General features: G+C 42.3%; 1 protein-coding gene across 1 annotated transcript in view; it reads right to left on the reverse strand.

The window, feature by feature from the left end:
• The window catches only part of MICAL2 (microtubule associated monooxygenase, calponin and LIM domain containing 2), a 135,859-nt gene extending 118,789 nt beyond the window's left edge, over window positions 1-17,070 (reverse strand). The window contains exon 1 of the mRNA XM_054068117.1: window positions 17,001-17,070. The gene's annotated coding sequence lies outside the window, so the exon portion shown is untranslated. The remainder of the gene's footprint in view (window positions 1-17,000) is intronic.
• Between the last annotated feature and the right edge of the window lie 2,228 nt (window positions 17,071-19,298).

Genomic DNA, 19,298 nt, shown 5'->3' on the forward strand with positions numbered 1-19,298 from the left:
TGCTAAAAGCACTATTACAAGGTCTTAAGATGCCGTAGAGTCAGCATCTTCAAAGCTAACTGTAGATGACTAAGCAACAGTCATTAGGGGTTAATGTTATGCATAAACAAGATATTAAAACCTGACTCTTGTTTAGGCTAGTTACAAGAAAGAACATTTTCAGCTCCATTGTAGTAGATTATAAACACAATATAAACAGCAGTAGAAAGTCTATACTGAAGTTCTCCTAGGTTGGGATCACAAGAGCAAAGGAAAACCGTATCCTGTAAGGATAACATCAGCCAGCAAGTAAGCATATTTCTTAAGAAAAGGCACCTGTTATTCAAGTTAGAAAGATGTTATGAAAATACTGGTAGTGAAAACAACTAAAAGGACGAACTTTAAGCTCTTCGAAAACGCCTTTCTTTTCCTACAGTGACATTTATAATTTCAAGCTCACAGACTGGAACAGCTACAATGGAAAAGTTAAGCACAGAACAGGCAAGGGGCTGATTGTTTTTCAATCAGCACAAGATTTTCTAGTTTCAATAGGATGTTAGGATATTGCGCCAAAATAATTCAGAGAGCAAGTAAGATCCTATCTCATTACCAAAATCCCATCCAGCAGGGAGACAGCAGGGCAAGGTGCATCAAGCAGAGGCAGATGACATGAGAGGATGATGGAGAACAAGCTCCAGCACCAGTCATACCTGGCTACCAGTGAGAATTTCGACATCCCTTTTCTCCTCACAGCCCTGTGTCCTCCTCTCTGCTCCTCACCCCCAGGTCACAGGAAAACAAAGATGGCACAGCTGTGTCTGTGAGGAGCATGAAAAAATGCATATCCACTAGCTGATAGAGCTAAGTCAGCAAAATCACTGGTATAGACGCAGCTATACCAACAAAATTGAGCCACATTTGGCAGCAGCAGTTCCTCTAGTACAGCTTTCGCTTTGTATGCATGAGGACATAATTATGGAGGTAAATACACCATGAAAAAAAGAATAAACGCGTGAACCAGGAAAAAGCAGACTCTCTTAGTCAGCAATCAGGGAAATAACATCAGGTCGTGTTAGTTTGAGGACAGGACTAATCGAGAAGGATGAGGCGGCGAGCTAGGCTATGAATTCACAGAACAATGCAAGACTGCCAAGACTTGGTAGTGCCTGAGGAGGTGCCACCTCATTTCTAGGCAGTTGGCAACACCCAGGACAGAGCATGAGGTGAAGGGGGGCACGAATCTCAGTGTTTTTCAGCTCTTTCCAGCTGGGAGCCGCTCTATGCCCAGATACAGCCTGTCACCTTACTGTGGTCACTCTAGACCCAAAAGGGGCTATGGAGCAGAGAAAAGTGATCAGCACTGCGGCTACTCAAACTGCCCAAAGACATCAGCTGGGTACACCAGAAAGTATCTTGCAGTAAGGGACCAGAGAGAAGGTCAAATATCAAAGTAAGACTGTACTTTCCTTTCCTTCTGGATTTCTGTCAGAAAGGAAATTAATGTTAGAGGATTTTAAGCAAAAAAAACCAAATTATGACTGTGCTGAAGCAAAGTGCCCAGGATATATCTTGAGGGAAGAAAATGAACAGTACCAATGTTAGCTTTTACAGAAAACACGCCAAAAACTCTCCAGAGAACATTTCATATTGTCTTTCCAAGTGCGGATCTATGTCTTCTCTCTGATATGCTTCCCTCTCATTATTTGGTCTGCAGCAATTACCCAAGAGCGGAATAGGAGGAAGAAATGGTCAGCACAAGGGCTGCAAGACCCCAAGGGCTCCAGGCGACAATAATTCATCTGGCAGAGCTGCCCTCATCTGTAGACATCAGACTTCCAGATCAGTAACAGGGATTAATCCTCTGAAAACACAGACAGTGTTGCATTGCCACTCATCAAAGAAATAAAATATTCTGGGCAATATTTCATATGCATACACACACACTTCGAGGAATCAACACATTCCGTTCTTGTAATTTTTTTTAATGCAAGCTAGCACACAATACTTCCTGTGGCTTATTGGGGTATTAATGTTATCTGTCACACTGAAATCCATGGGAACCATAAATAAGTTAAAGAAACATAAAAAAAAACACCTAAAAAAACCTCCACAAAACATATTTTAGTTGTGAATGATAGGTTCCTTCGTTAGAGTAACATCAATTCACTACCGAATACCAGTCACTGAACAACAGAGAACTGTGAAGCCGCACCCAGACAAGTCAGCCAAAGGTGGTGGAAAACCAGAAAACTTAGGTTAAACACCAAACTCTGCTCCAGGGAATATTTACATGAGAAGACAAAAAAGAAAGGAATCTCCTGAGATTGCTTTATATTTGTTTTCTTTTTTTGTTCTTATAAAATGGACCGATAGCTACCAGAAGAGACTAGAAAAGGCATCCCTTTTGAAAGCAGTATTTTTGGAAGGAAATGTGCAGGACAATTTCTCAGCCCTGACTTTCCACAAAAAAAAAAAAAAAAAAAAAAAGTATAAAAAAATAACAAATAAAGATTCCAAGAAAGCTACAAAAACAACATCTATTTCTGTTGCAGAAAAATCCTCAGTGAAGCAACAAAAACATATCTTGAAACATTATTTTTGAGAAATCCATCAGAAAAAAAAATATCAGTGGGAATAAAATGTTAGGAAGCAGACACTTCAAAGAAAATGACAACACATCACTGTTTTCATAAGGCAGGCTTAGATATAGTCAGAATTAAATTATGATTCATCTTCTTCAGCACAGAAAAATTTACTGGAACATGTCAAACACCAGAAAAGCACTTCTGTAATTGTTCATCACAGAGCCTGGTTCCCAAAGCCTGAGGTTTATGCCTTCTATGTTAGTCTTGTCAACGGTACTGAAGGTCAAAGGCAGATGCACCTTCTCACATTAAAGTCTTTATGCAACACTGGACATTTTCTTCCAAGCACCTACCAAGCATAATGACCTACACTTAAATACGTAGATGATGTTATCATCAGACTCTTTATCAGTCATTCCTTCATTTGGAAAAATCTATTTTTCCATGTACCTATACTTCACTGCAGCTGAGAGGGCAGACACTGTCGGCATGCTCTCTCTGGTGCGCAAGCACTTCTGAAGTGCCAAGGCAAAGAACAACGTCACTTTTTTTTCTACTTTTCTCACTGTCATCTACTCCTAACACTTACTTTACTGTATAAAAGATCCAAAATTCCTTCATGAAAGAATGCATCTGTAGGAGGTCATGGCCAACGTCAACACCTATGTATTCCATGTCAATGTTAACAGTGCTTCCAAAGAGTTCAGCAGGTGCAATTACAAAAGCATCACAGGTATGTCAGATATATCCAGAAATTTGTATGACGGTGTTACCGTTTCATTTCCATATATTAACATGAAGTTGCATGTAACAGCTACAGCTGTTTGTGGATCCTGAAATGATGCCATGTGGTGACAACGTGTTGCTTATTTGAGCATGACGTTTGCAGTACCAGAGTAGATTAAATGCATTACATTTCTTCCCCTTCCTACAGCTACAGCAAGGCAGAGCTAAAGCTATTTTGATGCCTCAACACTCAAAATAGCCTGTAATTTTCAGCGAGAGAATGGATTAACTGGTTCTGGGTTTGTAGAGCGCCTGTTTGCAAGGTCCCAATTAGGGCTGGCTTTGTTTGAGAAAACAACAATTTAGTAAGGAAAGTGGCTTACAGAAACATCTTGGGTCGATTTGGTTTTGCTTTAAGACAGCCAAGCCTCTGTCAGCCAGCTGGTCCGTGCCTGGGCACTGCCAGTCCTCCAGGGCTGCACTAGAGAGGATGGATCCTCATCCCAGCTGCCGTGGGCTACCCACGGCCCCTGTGTGGTCCCACACAGCTTAACCTCCCTCTGCAGTGTGCTTGTCCTTCACTGTCACTGCTCTGCCGTGAGCAGGAACCACGGAACAGGAACTGTCAGAACACTAAGTTCTGATCAGAAGAAAACCCAAATTCCATTCATCTAACGTGCTTACATAAAGCAAACCAACTGAAGACACAAGCATGTCTTTCTTTATCATGGTTTGTTCACATACAGTTCAAACAATTTTAATATCCCCTAACAGAGAGGGACCAAGAAGGAAAACAGAACTGACTATCAAAAAAAGGATGGAAAGAAACATTTCTGGATGTAAGCTGCTCACAAAGGAAATATTGTTAAGTTCTCCGGTTTACAAATATGATTTAAAAAAAATAAAAAATTTGTTACCAAGTCTAAGACCTCATATTGGCTTGGACTTCGCTCCAGTTTTACATCAGCATAGATTTCTCCCTCTCTCTCTTTTGCATACGAGTGAACAGTATTGCTTTTATTTGACTGAAATGTGCAACCAGATCTTTATCTACACTCCAGTTTTCAAGATTTAATTTACTAGGAATAAAGAGTTAGCTTATGCCCTAATACGGTGGCTGTATTTCTGTTGTGATTAAATACAAACACAACTAGTGCCCCAAGAGTTAGATGCACAGAACAGCATAGGCTTTGTAGCAGCGTTTTTCAAAAGCAGAAAATCCTCGGAGCTCACTACACTGGGCTCTGAGTGTTCATAAACCCACCAAAAAGGCACAGAACTAGCCTTTAGCTGTGTTGCACTTTCTCAGCTATTTAATTACGGGCTGTAGCATCTGGCATCTTACTCAGCCACTGCCATACTGAGTCTGACTTTTGGCCTAGGCATCAGCATGGAGGTGGCTGATGAAGGACAGGCACGGGCAGAGGAGGGCACATCTGTGTTTGCACCAGACCAGGTTCTGCCTATGCCACAGCACAGTGACAGATGCTGGTTAGGGATGAGATGCTGAAGGACCCCCACGCAACACCACTCACTACTCTGCTGCTTAGAAATCCCAAACTGGCAGAAACACCCCTAAAGGTCATATAGGATCCTTCAGGTTTGTAAAGCATTAGGGGAGAGACAAGGAAGAAGAATTTCAGAGGTACTGTTGGACTTTTTGCTCCTCAGCTTTTCTTTCCAGATGGAACTTTTTTTTTTTTTTGAAGATACATGGATACTTTTGGGTTTTTTCTCCTCTCAAACAGTTGCTTGGAACTGCTACTTGGATTATGAAAGAGAACAAGCAAGCCATAAAACCAAAGAAAAGTAATGATATTTTCTGAAGGAGAAGTTGAATTATTAATGCACATATTTCCTCTTTCGATTTTAAACTGAAGATGAAAACACGTTCTTTGGTACATGCTGCACCCACAGACATGCGGTAGCAATTGAGTTTCAAGTATTGTGCAGTTTTTGTTTAGAGAAAAAAAAAAAAAGAAAAAAAGGCATACACCAGAAGTTCCGTACAGTTGGCACACCAGGTCCAAATGGATATAATTTGCATAGTATGAACTCACCTCCCTCAACAAAAAAAAAAGTGAGCCAACAAATGAAATAATCTAGAGAGGAAGATATACGGAACAAGTTTAAAGGGAATTTATATCAGCTCTGGAAGCAAAGTTTTCAAGAAACAGTGCCTTATTTTGCATGCAAGTCCCACTACAGCCAGATACTACTTAAAAGAAAACTCTCAAATAGCCGAAGGGAATAAAAGAAAAAAATAGACATAAAAAGCACAGCAGCATTCAAAAAGCTTGTATGCCAGTCAAGAGATTTCCATAATGCATTTCTAGATCAGAAAGGGAGCCAAGAGTGACTGCAGCAGTCATAGAATCAGTCCATTTCTTTAAGGTACAACATGGGAATTTTCACCTCTGCTCTCATTCCAGCCAAGCACAGATCCCTATGAAACACATTAAGTTCAAACACCCCACAACCTCCTCTGTGTGTAGCATAAATAATCACAGCAAAGGCTTTGAACATCAACGTCTCTTTGGTGGCATTTCTGCTGCCTGGTGCAGCTGGCAGGATATGGGGCTGTCAGATCTCATGTTTCTATCAAAGCTAGACTGAGCCTGACTTCTTCATTGATGCTATCAGCTTCAGGTAATTCCTTTCATATTAGATCCATCAGACATACCACACTCTCTGCAGATAGGAAAAAGGGGCTCCTTTCTAGCCAGATTAACCTGCTACCTTAAACTGCCACATTTAAAAGAACACGGACATCCAAGCACATATTGTGACATAGCGATTTGGCCTGTGAGCCCACATCCCAGAGCTCCTGCTGCCACTGATGAAGGGGAATCTTTAATGAAAAACTCTTGTGTTGTATTTTCTATGATGGTTTACCTGCATTCCATGATCCGAAGCCCTCCTCATCCCACCACATGTACATGGCGGTCTTCCACCTCTGCCCGTTGCTGACCCCGGGCCCTACCAGTGGATGTGCTCAGTGTGCACTGATCAAAAGCCTTAGCAATGAAGTGTTTGCTTTCCAGATACCCTAAAACAGCAATATAACGACACACAGAGAGTTAATTCCTAGCTTTCTATGACTGACATGATAGGATTCTTCAATTATTAGTGTTTTTTTCTCACTGCAACAAAAGATGCCATATGTTTGCATAAAAGGAGACTAAAGAAATTACAGAGTTGTAACTTGCAGATGATGAGTTACACAAGTGGCCACTACAGCCACTGTTGTTGCCTGTAGAATGTGCACATGAAACAGCCCTTTGACAAGATAAATTGGATCTAAAAGAGATTACTAGGAAAATAAAGGAGCAGAAGGCAGCACTTCATTGGATTCCTAACACCCAGTGTAACAACTAACTGTGAATCAACTTCTGCAGAGCATATCACTCCAGGGATTCTTGGCAGGCAGCGTACAGCAACACGTGAACAGTTCACCTTGGTATTTTCAGGTCAGGCTATATTCTAAATGGGTCAGTGCAACAGCGGGCAGAAAGCACCTTTCCTTTCTAAAAACAGAAGCTGACAGCTTTGGGCAGGCCCCTTGCAGCCCATCTTCTTGCAGTTGGGGCAGCTGCACTTACTTGTTTACTCCTTTTACCTCATGGCAGACCTTTACTGGCAGGGCCACTCCAGGGCTACCACATCTCATAGTGCTCTGGCAGCAGTCTATTAATCAACAGCAGGTTAAAAGGTCAGATTAGTAAATCTGCTTAAGGGATACGCCCGACAGCCAAGGGCAAGGACGTTCAGCACAGCCACTGCTGATGTGACTCCAAAACGCCTGAGTAGGCAGAGGAAGCGCACTGCGCTCCCGGGCACGTGGACGGAGCCCAGAGCCCATCCAGGCTCTACCAGCCTGCTCCAACCTTGTAGGCACAGATGCTCCATGTGTTAAGTAGTACAATAAAACCAATATGCTCTTATTTCCCAGACAGAAACCCCAGATTATTAGCAAGAGTTACCAACAAAGGAGTTCCCAAGTGGATCTCTCTACATTTTTGTCTGCATTCTGCATTTCTGATGCCTATGAGGTTGCACACCAGCACACCTCAGAGCTTACAGCTGGGACTTTTACTGCCAGAATCAAGTGATATGAACACAATCTAGAATATAGGCTTAGAACAAAGGTAAAGGCAAAAAAAAAACCCAAAAAAAACAAACCACAAATAAGCAACTGAAATACAACTTTGGTGGAAGAAAAGAGACCCTTTGGCCCAAGTCTCACCGCCACTTTGACATCTTCTTACAGACTGTTTTGTAAGTGACACTGACCAAGATCTTCAAGTCACAACATCTTAAGTGAAATTTTTAGACACGCTATACAAGCAAAGAGTTCAGCTGTTTCCACCTCCCCTCAGCATCGGCAGGGTTATCATTACACTGTGTCACTGCTGTAAAACAAATCCAGTCAGCTACAATTGCACCACAGAGAAGATGGCTCTGCTGAAAACAGGGGAGGGACTGCACCTGTCGGGGTGTGCCAAGCGAAACTCATCAGCATCACAGCACATGACTAAGCGTGTATCCGGGTAGGGCAATACCAGTTCAAAAATAAAGGTAATTTCTTCTCATCTCCCCCTTCCCACCAATCTGTAAATACGGGAAAAGACAGGACCTTGCAAATGAAGCTTAAGAAGCCTTAACAAGAAAAGAGAAACACCACAAGATATGAAACAACTATTTACACAGGACAATGTCTGCTAATATTTTACTTAAGATTAAAATGTATCAGGTAAGAAATATCAGAAATTAAGACCCTATTTCTAAAACCAGAAAGGCGACTGCAGATATACCTGACAGAGGTTATTCATGTGAATACAGGCCTGTAAAGTAAACAAATAATTACTGTAAATGATGACTTTTTTTGCTTAATTCTAATTGTGAGAGGTAATAGTTATGTTGTCAATGCTAGTTTCTAATGACTAGGCCCAGAACAATCAATTAGTTTAAAATTTTAAATTCCCTAGACCTCGTAGAAAAGAGAAAAGCTCTCTCTCTTCTGGCTTCATTTCCTCCTCCAAAATTAAAAACCACATTAATTTCAGCCCTGCATCTGGTGCAACATCTCAGCAAAATATTAGACAACAGACAAAACCCATAAGGAAAGTAAAAATTTTGTATTCAAAACATGAGCCGCTTCTTAGTATGGCAAAGGCGCGTTCTCCTCATTAGAGAAACAGTCATTAAAAATAAATGCTATGAAAGCTTCCGTGAACTCATCAGAAGCATCTATCAAAACCCTACAAAGTCTGCTGATACCTAGCGGGGAAGCCAGATGAAGCATTGAAGTAAATGTGCTTTCTGCTTTGTAGAAGTACCAGTAATTCTCTCTCACATACATTTTTCAATAAACATCACACACAGGTTGGTATGTTGGCTGTGCAACAGCCAATTAGGCAGGCAGACAAGAAAAGCCTTGCTGTTCTTTGCTTGTCTGTGTATTATTTCAGTAGAGGGAATAAAACTGAAAAGTAGCAGTTCACAATTTCTTTGTGACTATTAGGACTATCAGGACTATTAGAGTGAAAAACCTGTGATACAAACACATCAGTAGTTACTTCTTGATTAAATCTTCTACGTGAATGCAGACCTGCTACATTATATATGTCATTCCTTTATTTATCTTAGAAATCAGGGTACTAAAAGAGATACTTCAATAATTATACAGCTATTTTCCAGAAGCCGGTGTTTGTAGCTATATTGGCTTGAGATTTCAAATGAGCCAAATCACCTTACAAGCAAGTATCCTGTTGAATGTTTAAATTGTCAAAGTTTTACCTCAAAGGCCAAAGGAGTTTCATGTTGACACTGCTCTGTAGAACTACCTGCTTTACTTGACCATCTGAAGGATCCATACAAATGCTCTGTTAGAAAAAGCTGAGTCAAGAAACTGCCAAACACAGTGTTACATCATTTGTGTATTTTAATGAATGTCAGGTTGAACCTTGGACTTACCTTTGTAAGAGGAAAGTGTTGTGAACCCACAAAAATGTGTCACCTTGCTCCGAAATAGCCATGCAATTCCTTTTGGTCTGTATTAATGCATGATAAACAAAAAATAAATGAGAGACAAATATTTTGACTCCATAACCGAGCTTGAAGATGCTTCTACAGGGAGGTTACTAATAACATCAACCCATTCATGAAGTCAGGTAGTAGCTATACACAAGTTCAGTAGTTTATATTTAAATGCACCCATAAAAAAGGCCTTAAGATATTATCATGTTTCTGCATTTGTCATGAAATAGCACTGCAAATATTGCTGGGGCCCTCTATATGCATGCATTCAACTCTTTCCTCAGTAGAAAAGAAAATGCAAAGAAAGAAAACAATCCTACCCTTTGCAGTTTTACATAGGCAAATGTAAGATAAAGACCTTGTGGAGCTCCTTTCCCACATAAATAGACAGAAGAAAACTCCCTATTGTGAAATGTCATTCCCAGATCAGAAAGAAACCCAGACAGACAGAAACCCTCTCCTTCAAGCAAGGGCCAGCACCCTTCTCTGTCTGTCAGCTGCACCCAGGCCTCTGTCCAGGTCCCAGTGCACAGCAGAGCTCCTCCTTCCTCCACCAGCACCTGCTGCTTCGCTTCTCCCACAGCCATCTCTGGCTGGGCTGCCATCAGCCCCAGGATACCTCAACTCTGCACTAAGGTACAAAGTGTGCTGATCTGCCTGAGGCTGGCATCCTGCTGAGTCCAGCTCCAGGGAAGAAGTGGTAGCCCCAAAGGAATAAAGCCATTCCCCTCTGTAAGCTGTTCTATATTTATCTAGAAAATCAATATGTGAAGTATTCATTAAAATAACTTCACAGAAGACACTAAAGGCAATTTTTTTCTCCCACAACACACACCAAGCAGGTTGGCCTAGTGCATGTTAACCTATTTTCCTGTCCACTTATCTAAGTATCAAAGTTACAAATAAGATGCAGCTGACCTGTAGTGTGGGTCGTGTCTTACTGTACCGTACTGAGTAGCTCTGCAGTGTATGCTGGGGAGTATTACACTACTCATTGCCCCTCTGCTGCAGTTTCAACTCAGATACCTGCTCCCAAATGCGTACCAGGGACCCAGGACAAGACCCAGCACTTCATTAAATATTTGGCACATTGTCTCAAATCCCCTTTGACACAGAGTTATTTATACATCATAGTACACTGCATACCTGTGACAAGATAGCATCATACAGTACTGTGTGTCAGGAATGCAGGCAACAGATTCAAACCAATCCCCGCTTCAAGACTCTTCCTAGGAAGCAGGTCACAAACTGAGTAATATCCGTTTTTATGCACTGAAAAACGTATGCTACTCATTTCCAGGAAATAAAGTCAACCACTCTAACTCTTCTCCCCTCTCACATACACCCCCATCAGAACAAAAGAAAGATGGTTTCTTTTGTCCTAACGGTTTCAGTGTTGGGATGCATTTAGTTCTTTACTTAAGCCTTATTCTTCCTAATGCATTTGCTAGGACACCTAATGTGGACTCTGTGCAAGGGCAGTGTTTGAGAGAGTAATTACAGCACTAGGTATTTGGTTACATCCACTGAGTTTAGTTTTTAATATGCACCAATAGTTCATATTTACAGAGCTTGTTTCCAAGCCTTAAACATGTGCACATTTCAGATATTCATTCAACCACATTAATGTTCTGAACACAAATTCTGTACAGAGGAGTGTCAGCTGTTACTTTTAAAAATCCATAGATAGAAATGGGAGGAATCTAAGATGTGCATTCATCTTATGAAGCAAAACCCTGAAATCTGAAAAATCTTTACTTCAATATTCTTCTGTTCCTACAACAGTGCAATTACTTAAACAATTTTCTGAACTGATAAAAAACAGTTACACAGGTGGCAACCACAGGAATCCTTAGCACTCAGTGAAAGGGGAAAACCAAACACTGGGCAGAAGGCTAGGAGTTTGGATCCGAAAGAGAACTCATTCACATTAATTATCCAAACCCAAATATCACATTTCATCAGCAGTTGCTTCAGTCCAGCTAAGATGGAAATGAGACCTGGAGAAGTGAGTTCTCTTCTCAGGATGTTCATTCCTTTATGGCCTCTAAGAGGAGAAAACCAATGGAGATTGACGTGTACAAGCATATACTGTGCCAGATCCACAGCTGGGGTGAAGTGACAATGACAAGAATATAAATAAATAAATAGATAAAATCAGCACTGGCTATGCATGTACTATCATGAAGTCAGGCCCAAGTATTTCCTGCAATACAAGCTCAGAATTTTCTCCTAATCAGTTGAGATTGCTACTTAAAATTATTCACCAGCTCAGCACAAGGTCACACAGTGGAAAGCAAATCCATAATAAACAGCCTGACAAGTATATACAACAGGAGATCCTGTACGAAAATAAGCTGACTTCATGAGTAAGCAGAAATCAAAACCTACCCACTATCTTCTTGAGTTCATTAAGGACAGTGTTTAACAAGAGGTTTTTTCCAGGTGGAAAGGCTTTCAGTGGAGAAAATGGTGTTGCATTATGAATTTCTCCCTCACTTTTTAGCAATTGCGTCAGGGACGGCACTTCTTTCTGTAAGCCCTTCTGTGCTATCCCTGTGTGCACAAGTTTAGAAGCCAAGTCTTGCAAATCCCTAACACCACTAATAGATGGGACTCATATCAGCCAATAACACAGATTACAGTTATTGCAATATACCCTCATCCAATTACATGCAAAAAAATGAATTCCACCATCTGCCAAACCCAAGCCTTATAGAGGGGAAAACGCATCTTCTCCTACTCTACATTCTGCTGTGCTTTGTTAACAGATTTAAAGAAGGAAGATTTAAAATCTTTCCAATTAAGTTGCCTATTCAGGTAAGAAAAGGGCAAAATATGTTATCTGACCAAGTAGTATGTTGATGTACTCATGTCTTTCAAAGTAACACTATTTAAAAACACCCACAAAATATGCAGAAGAGTCAAGATAAGCAATTGAACTACCAAAGACTATTTAAAGTTGATTATAAAACACCCCCACGTATTCCCAACAAAAATTTAACATGGTTTTGGAAATTCTATTTTGATCCTTGGCTGTGGCAGTTACACAGAAGGATAAACTCAACACTCCCTTGGGCATTACTGCAGTCTACAAAGGCAATACGCTGCAAGCTTAAAAGGTCTGAGAAGGATTTATTGTGGACTAACAGAGCCAAAGAACCTGTTTCTTAAGAATCCAAAACTCCACAATACATACTTAGGATGCCAGGCACAGCCACTTCAAAAGCTGAATTGGTAACATCCACTTGGCTGAATGCAGCAAGTGGAGAAACTGCTGGCATTATTTGTCCAGAACAATGCAGATGAGATGCCAGCAACAAGAACAGGAGTTTAAATCTAATCATTATATTCCCATCACACCATTCAAGAAATGGTCTGCCCGAAGGAGTCAGGCCTCAAATAGGAAGCTTTCAGAGACCATTCAACAAAACGTAGCAAAGTGTCCAAAAACGGACAGGAAGGTGACCTCTGAACTCATAGGATGTCTTCAGAATTATTCCCTCCTCACCAGGTCCTACTACTGCAGCTCCAGGAGGAAAAAAACAAGAAGAAACGATCCCAAGTTCAGACCTCCCTCCCAGTTACATCACTATTACCGGAGTTACAGTTCAAAACTTGAACTTGATTATAAGCTAGGGCAATAGTGTCCATTATAAATTTGTGTTGTGGTAGGGTCTACCTTTCCTAACAAGATTCAGGCTTCTCTTCCATCCTTTCTCATGCAGTAGATTGCCAAAAAAATTTAGAGGGGGTAATAAAACATAACCCAAACCAAAACCCCTCACTTTAACAACAGTCCAAGCAGGAAAAGGGGTTGAAGCATAGGCCGCTCTGATTTAAGCACAAGTCTGAATTTTTTTCCTTTCATGGAACTAAGAATCTAAATATGACTAAAGATCATTTTGGGGAAGTTTTTACTTGCTTGTAAATATAACTATGCATAGATGAAAGAGTTATTCTTAGTCATCTTCTCCATGTCAAAAATAAACCCAGCAATTGCCAGAATGTGTCACAATACAATATTAACTATGTATCTGCACGGCCACTGAATCAGTGCATACTTAATAGTCTTAATTTAGAAGATCCATATTTTCTGGAAACAGTCTAATGTTCCATGTTGGAATACCCCGAACTACTAATACCACTTCTGAAAGAATCAATTTACAGCATAAACACCTCTAAACCTGGTCCTAGTGATGAGCAAAGCAGTGTGCCATCCCTTAGCAGCAGGGTGTCAGACAGAGCAAAGCCTGCATTCTTCAAATTAATGAACTCTTCACAGAGAAAGAGCTTGTAAAGAAAAGGTGCATCAAAGAAACAATTTGCTTACATACAAAATGCACACATTAAATGCATATTATACAGGCACACATGTATTATACAGATACATGCATGTCAGGCTGCTTGTACTGCCACACAATGCAACCCCTCAGTTGGCTCTGGATAAAACACACAATCAAGCTGAAAAAAACATAGGACCATAGAGGCCTGCAGACCTCAATTTCAGTCACCTGGAACTATCTTCATTTAAGGGAATCAAAACACACCATGCTCCTAAGAAGCAAAGCCTCTTCCACTAGAAAACAGAGCTTTTCTGCTGACGCCAGGGGAATCAAACTGAGAGGAAGGAGTCCTGAGGAACAGATACACGTTACCAAGGACTCACAACAAATGTTACAGCCACGTGAAAGAGTCCCAGTGGGAAATATATAGCATTTGAAAGTTTTCCCTTGAGTTTTCAAGATACTAATTATAAAATACCAAAGCAGTGAGACAGCTGGAGCAGATACAAGGTACGTGCTTGAAGAGGTGAAAGACTTAGAGCAAACTTATGGAGAAACCAGATAGCTATCACCTCTCTTGTTTTACGGTTTCTTATACCTAAAGAACATCTCCAGCCAAAAAATAATGTATCTCCATAAGGAATGGGACATGGACACCAGGTAAGAAAACTCTGCTTCAGAATATCTCAGAAAAAGACCAAAATATTTTCAGATCATACTTACATCTAGATTCTAGACAAAACTGAGGGAAACCTGAACTCCTCACAAACAACAATGCAACTACCACTCTGATATCTGGGATATTTTATTTCTGTGCATTTTAGAGCAGCACCAACGCAAACAACAACAACAAATAAATTCAGTGTTCAAACACAGATGACTTCTGATTTCTATATACTTTACTGGTTTGCTAAGAATTCACCTAGTTTTACAGACAGGGCAAGAAAATTCACATCACTTGCTGCAGGCTACAGGGCAAGAGGAATTTAGATGCAGCATCCTTCAGTTTCCCATCAAAACTTCATTTCTCCACCACACAGTAAAAACTGCACCTCCAATATCTTTTTTTCTAGTACTATGAAGAGAATAGCACTAACCAATGTCAAGCAGCATTTTAAAACTTTTTGTCAGTTATCCACTGGACAGGTTTGTTTAATGTGGGAGACAATACATGTTTTGCAGCAACAGTCTGGAAAAGGAGAGTTGAATAAAACACATGAATTGAACATGCTGGTACCTGGAGAGTCAGCCCAGTCACAAAGCAGCCTCCCAATACACAGCCTTGCAGTATGGCAAATCCAAGACGTAGGAAAAGAACTCAACCCAAGGCTTTAGCTGAAAAAGACCATTGCACTTGTTCTGCAAGTGGGTGTATCCATTCACACCACCTGATTTATGGAATTCTGATGTCTTCTGGGGCACATTACTTGTGACTCCAGCCTTGCTCTATTGCCACTACAGGCTCTGCTATCTTCCTGAGGGGGAGGCAGCAGGGATAAGGAGGAGGTGGGGTGAGATTCAAGTCAGGGGAGCGAAGAGGCTAATTACTGCTTTGGGCAGCAAGTAAAATGGTTACAAAGATAAATATAGTACTTGTATTTTAAAGGCAACTTGTATTTTCAAGCAGAGAGTTGCAAAATTGTTGTACTTGAAGTTTCTAACTAAGTGAAACATGACAAAACCCGAGACTGAACATAAGATTCAGTCTGAGTAAGCCTAAGATTAAGGACGTGTTCAGTGAGTCAACATAATTTTAATTCTTAAAACATTTACTGACCTCATAATACACAGAGAAAAACTGCATAACACCTCTAGAGTTAGGAGCAAGAGTTTGCTAGTGCTTCAGTACGGTGTTTTAGAAGTATGCTTTGCATATGCGCCCTTCAGAAAGCATAAAACCCATTGCATTTAGATAAATACCCAGACACCTCAAACTAAGTATACCTGGACACAGACTTCTTTAGAGGGCTCATTTAAACGATAAGGCATGAATTCAGTTTGGTTGTCAGATAATCTGTTTTCCACCCATGTAATGTAATTACCAACCAATTCAGAGTGATGAAATGAGGGAAGCAAGGTGCCCTCTTTTCTCGCAGATCAAGGCACTTCATGAACATCAATTAGATGTTAATGTCCCTGGGAGGCAAGAGTGACAAGTCTTATTAAGACATTTTACAGATTAGGACAGTGAGTCACAGAGGGATTAAGAACTTCCTCAAAACCAAGAGCAGAGCCGTGGAGGGGACAAACTGTGTCCCAGCCGGGCCTGGTGCCGCTGCCCCACCTTATTACAAGATTTACAGTCTCTAAGGCAAAAAATAAAGACTAAGTTCATGGTCATGTGAAGTTCCCTGACGATGCCAATACGCTTCAGCTCTGACCTGCAGGGACCACCTTTAGATACAAGAAAGCAGTTTGGTTTCCACGCTCAGATCACATTTTTGGCTGAAAGTACCAGCAAGGTTGCCAACTGCATACAGGTTTTAAAGCCGACAGAGACCTCCAGATCCTTTCCGATAAACTTGAGAGAAAAATGAAAACTTTTTGATGCCGGTTCAATCCTACAAGCCCAGAGGCAAATAAATCTACCATCAGCAGCCTCCGAGCCAGCCGGGACCAACCCTCTGAATTGAAGTCACATGCTGAATTTACACATTAAAAACGAAGTGAACATGACGGGACAGTTACTACCACACAGCTTAACACATACTTCAAAGCACAAAGGGAAACCCAACAGATGCCATATTCAATTAGCCCGAAAGGTGAGCAGAGAAGGATGTTATGCTGATTAACACGCTCATTCAGGCTCATTAAGACGCGTCCAAACTAATCACCCACTTTAGCGTCGTATCACACTCGGAAAGCATTTTGCCGTCTTAATCGCAGGGTACTTAGGAAGATAAAGAGTATTTTTACTTTTCCGGCATCTCCCTCTGACACGGAGGGCATCATCCGCCCCGTCGGGGCGTCCCCTGCCCCGCTCCTAGCGCGCAGGGGCAGGTGCAGCCCTGGGCTCCGACAGCGCCGCCGCCCCAAAACCGCACAGCCGAGCCCAGCCCGCAGCGACCCCGCCGGGCACCGCGACGACCCCGAGCCCCGCCGGGCACCGCGGCACCGCAACTCCCCCGAGCCCCGCCGGGCACCGCGGCACCGCAACTCCCCCGAGCCCCGCCGGGCACCGCGGCACCGCAACTCCCCCGAGCCCCGCCGGGCACCGCGGTTCGCCCGCAGCCTCTCCGGGCACCGCGGTTCGCCCGCAGCCTCTCCGGGCACCGCGGCCCCTCCGAGCCCCGCCGGGCACCGGAGCTCCGCGCAGGGACGGAGGGCAGCCCGGCTGTCGGGTGCCCGCGGAGGGCCCCTCCGCCCCCAGCCGCCCCGCACCTACCAGCGGCGCCGCTCCGCATGCTGCCCGCGGCTCGGCTCGGCTCGGCTCGGCTCCGGGCGGGGCGGGGCGGGGGCGGGCGGGGGCGGGCCGGCTGCCCCAGCCCCATGCAAGGAACCGGCGCCGGCCGCTCTTGCGCTTGGAGCAAGGTGCATTCCCCCCCCGCCCCGCCTCGATGGGGATTTTTTCCCTTCTTTCCCCACGCCCTCTCGTGGCTTTTCGGCCCCGGCGTGGGTCCCGCGCCCGTTCCGCCCGTGCCACCTGCAAAGCGGAGTGCGCATCGGCATCTCCGGCAGAGCGTGGGACAGCGAGATGGGAAACGACCGCTTGGGTCTGTGCAGGCTCTGTGTTGCTGGCTCTGTTTCTTTAGGCTGTCATGTATTCGGGGGCTTTGGTAGGATTTAGGTCAGCGACCAAAAGGAAAACGACTGGGAAGTGCGAGGTTGACAGGTAATGTGACTGCCGGCAGTTAAACAACTCCTTGACTTGTATCAACAGTAACATCATCTTAGTAAAGGTAGAAGTGAAGTTTTATGAGAGAAAAAAAGAACAAATTAGGATTCGCTTGAACTGCAATTGGGGGGGGTATAATGCGCCGCGACTAAAGCTCATAACTACCAACCTAAAGGTTTGATAGAAAGCTAATTTAAAACTACTAGCTAATAGTAGTTACTTTTAGCTAATTTAAAACATTCTTAGGAACATGGTTTAGTGGCAGTGTTAACGGTTGGACTTGGTGATCTTAAAGGTCTTTTCCAACGCAAATAATTCTATGATTCTTTGGCATGTGCCACACAGACACTACGCTTTAAATGACCTTGAAGAAGGCTGTAGCAGAACAAGGGAGAAGGACCCCAGTCTGCCGTGACATGAGCTACCTGACCTTTTTCACACTTGCCTGCTCTGAGCCAAATTTAAAGCTGCTTTGGATAACATGAACAGAAAACAAATGTGAATGTGGCCCTATTTATCCACCCGCAGCTGAACGTAACACTATCTCTAATTAGCCAAGTGTTTAACCAACTAAACTCTAAAATAATTTGTTGACCCCAAGGTAAGGATTTTGTTGTGGAAAATACCCCTCATTTGAGTTGAAATTTGTCTTCTAGCTTCTTGCATCGTGCTGGGCCAAACTCAAGATTTACTCAATCATTAACTTTGGAATTGCAGTATGTTTATCTGCTCATTTAACTTTGGGAGATTAAATGTCCTTTTTTTCCTCCATGTAATAAAAGCTAGAATATAGAAATAATGGTGCATAGTCTTTCCTTGTTATCTAAAATACTATCTTCTTTAGCAGCCTTGAGGAAGGCGAGAACAAGGAATGAGAAAATGCTCTTGGCAAGCTCCCAGTAAAAGTGGTCTGTAGTTAGCAAGAGAGGGTGTGTGTATGAAAGAAATAGTATCTATATTATTTGTACAAAGTCTCCCTAGTTTCAGTCCAGCACTGAGAGCCATTTGAAAGCAAGATTCCTCCACAGAGAATGCAGAAAATACAAAGTTAAAAAGAATTTAACCCCTTCTGGGAAATTTTCCAAAACTTCCTTCTTTAGGAAAGATGTTCCTTCTTGGTTAGGAAAGATGCTTACAGCACTGGCCTCCCATATATCTCTTCTTCACCTTTACCAGCAGTCCTCTTCCCTCCACTCCTCTGAGAAAAACTTTGTAAGCCCATAAAAGGTAACCTTCTCCTGACGAGTCCTTCCTGTAAAGGGAGGCGTGTGGGGGCTGCTTGAAGACCACCAGGGACCTTGCTATTGTAATAAATATAATCAGTATATTTACTGATTGTCCTTAAATACCTGAGCTTTGAAAATGGCCAAAAAGATGAATGTATAGTTCACACTCACTAATCTTAACTCTTATTATAACCATCTTTAAAAATTATGTTTCACTAGGTGTTACTTAACCGGAATTAAGAAATTCTTTATTCACAGTCACGCCTACTGCTCTCTAAAGGAAAACAGAACTAAGATACAGTCTAATCACCCTGGGTTAAGATGAACACACTTTGGCAATGATTAGATTAATAGACACTAAGCAAGAACCACAAACCTGGCATTACAAGTAGCTCTGTTGGCTACTCTAGACCACCCTCCCTTATGTGAAGCACAGCACACACAACCATAAAGGGAAACAACAACTTCCCTCAGTGCTGTGCAGCCTCCCCTTCCAGTGAGACCAAGTTCCTAACTCATTATTTTTAACAGTGCACCTGCTTTGTGAATTATTTTGTTCAGTCCTAGCCCATTCCCCCCAGGTTGCAAGGATAGGAAAAAGGAATAAGAATAGCCCTTATGT

Source organism: Cuculus canorus, chromosome 5, assembly GCF_017976375.1.
Source record: "Cuculus canorus isolate bCucCan1 chromosome 5, bCucCan1.pri, whole genome shotgun sequence".
NCBI classification, from domain to species: domain Eukaryota; kingdom Metazoa; phylum Chordata; class Aves; order Cuculiformes; family Cuculidae; genus Cuculus; species Cuculus canorus.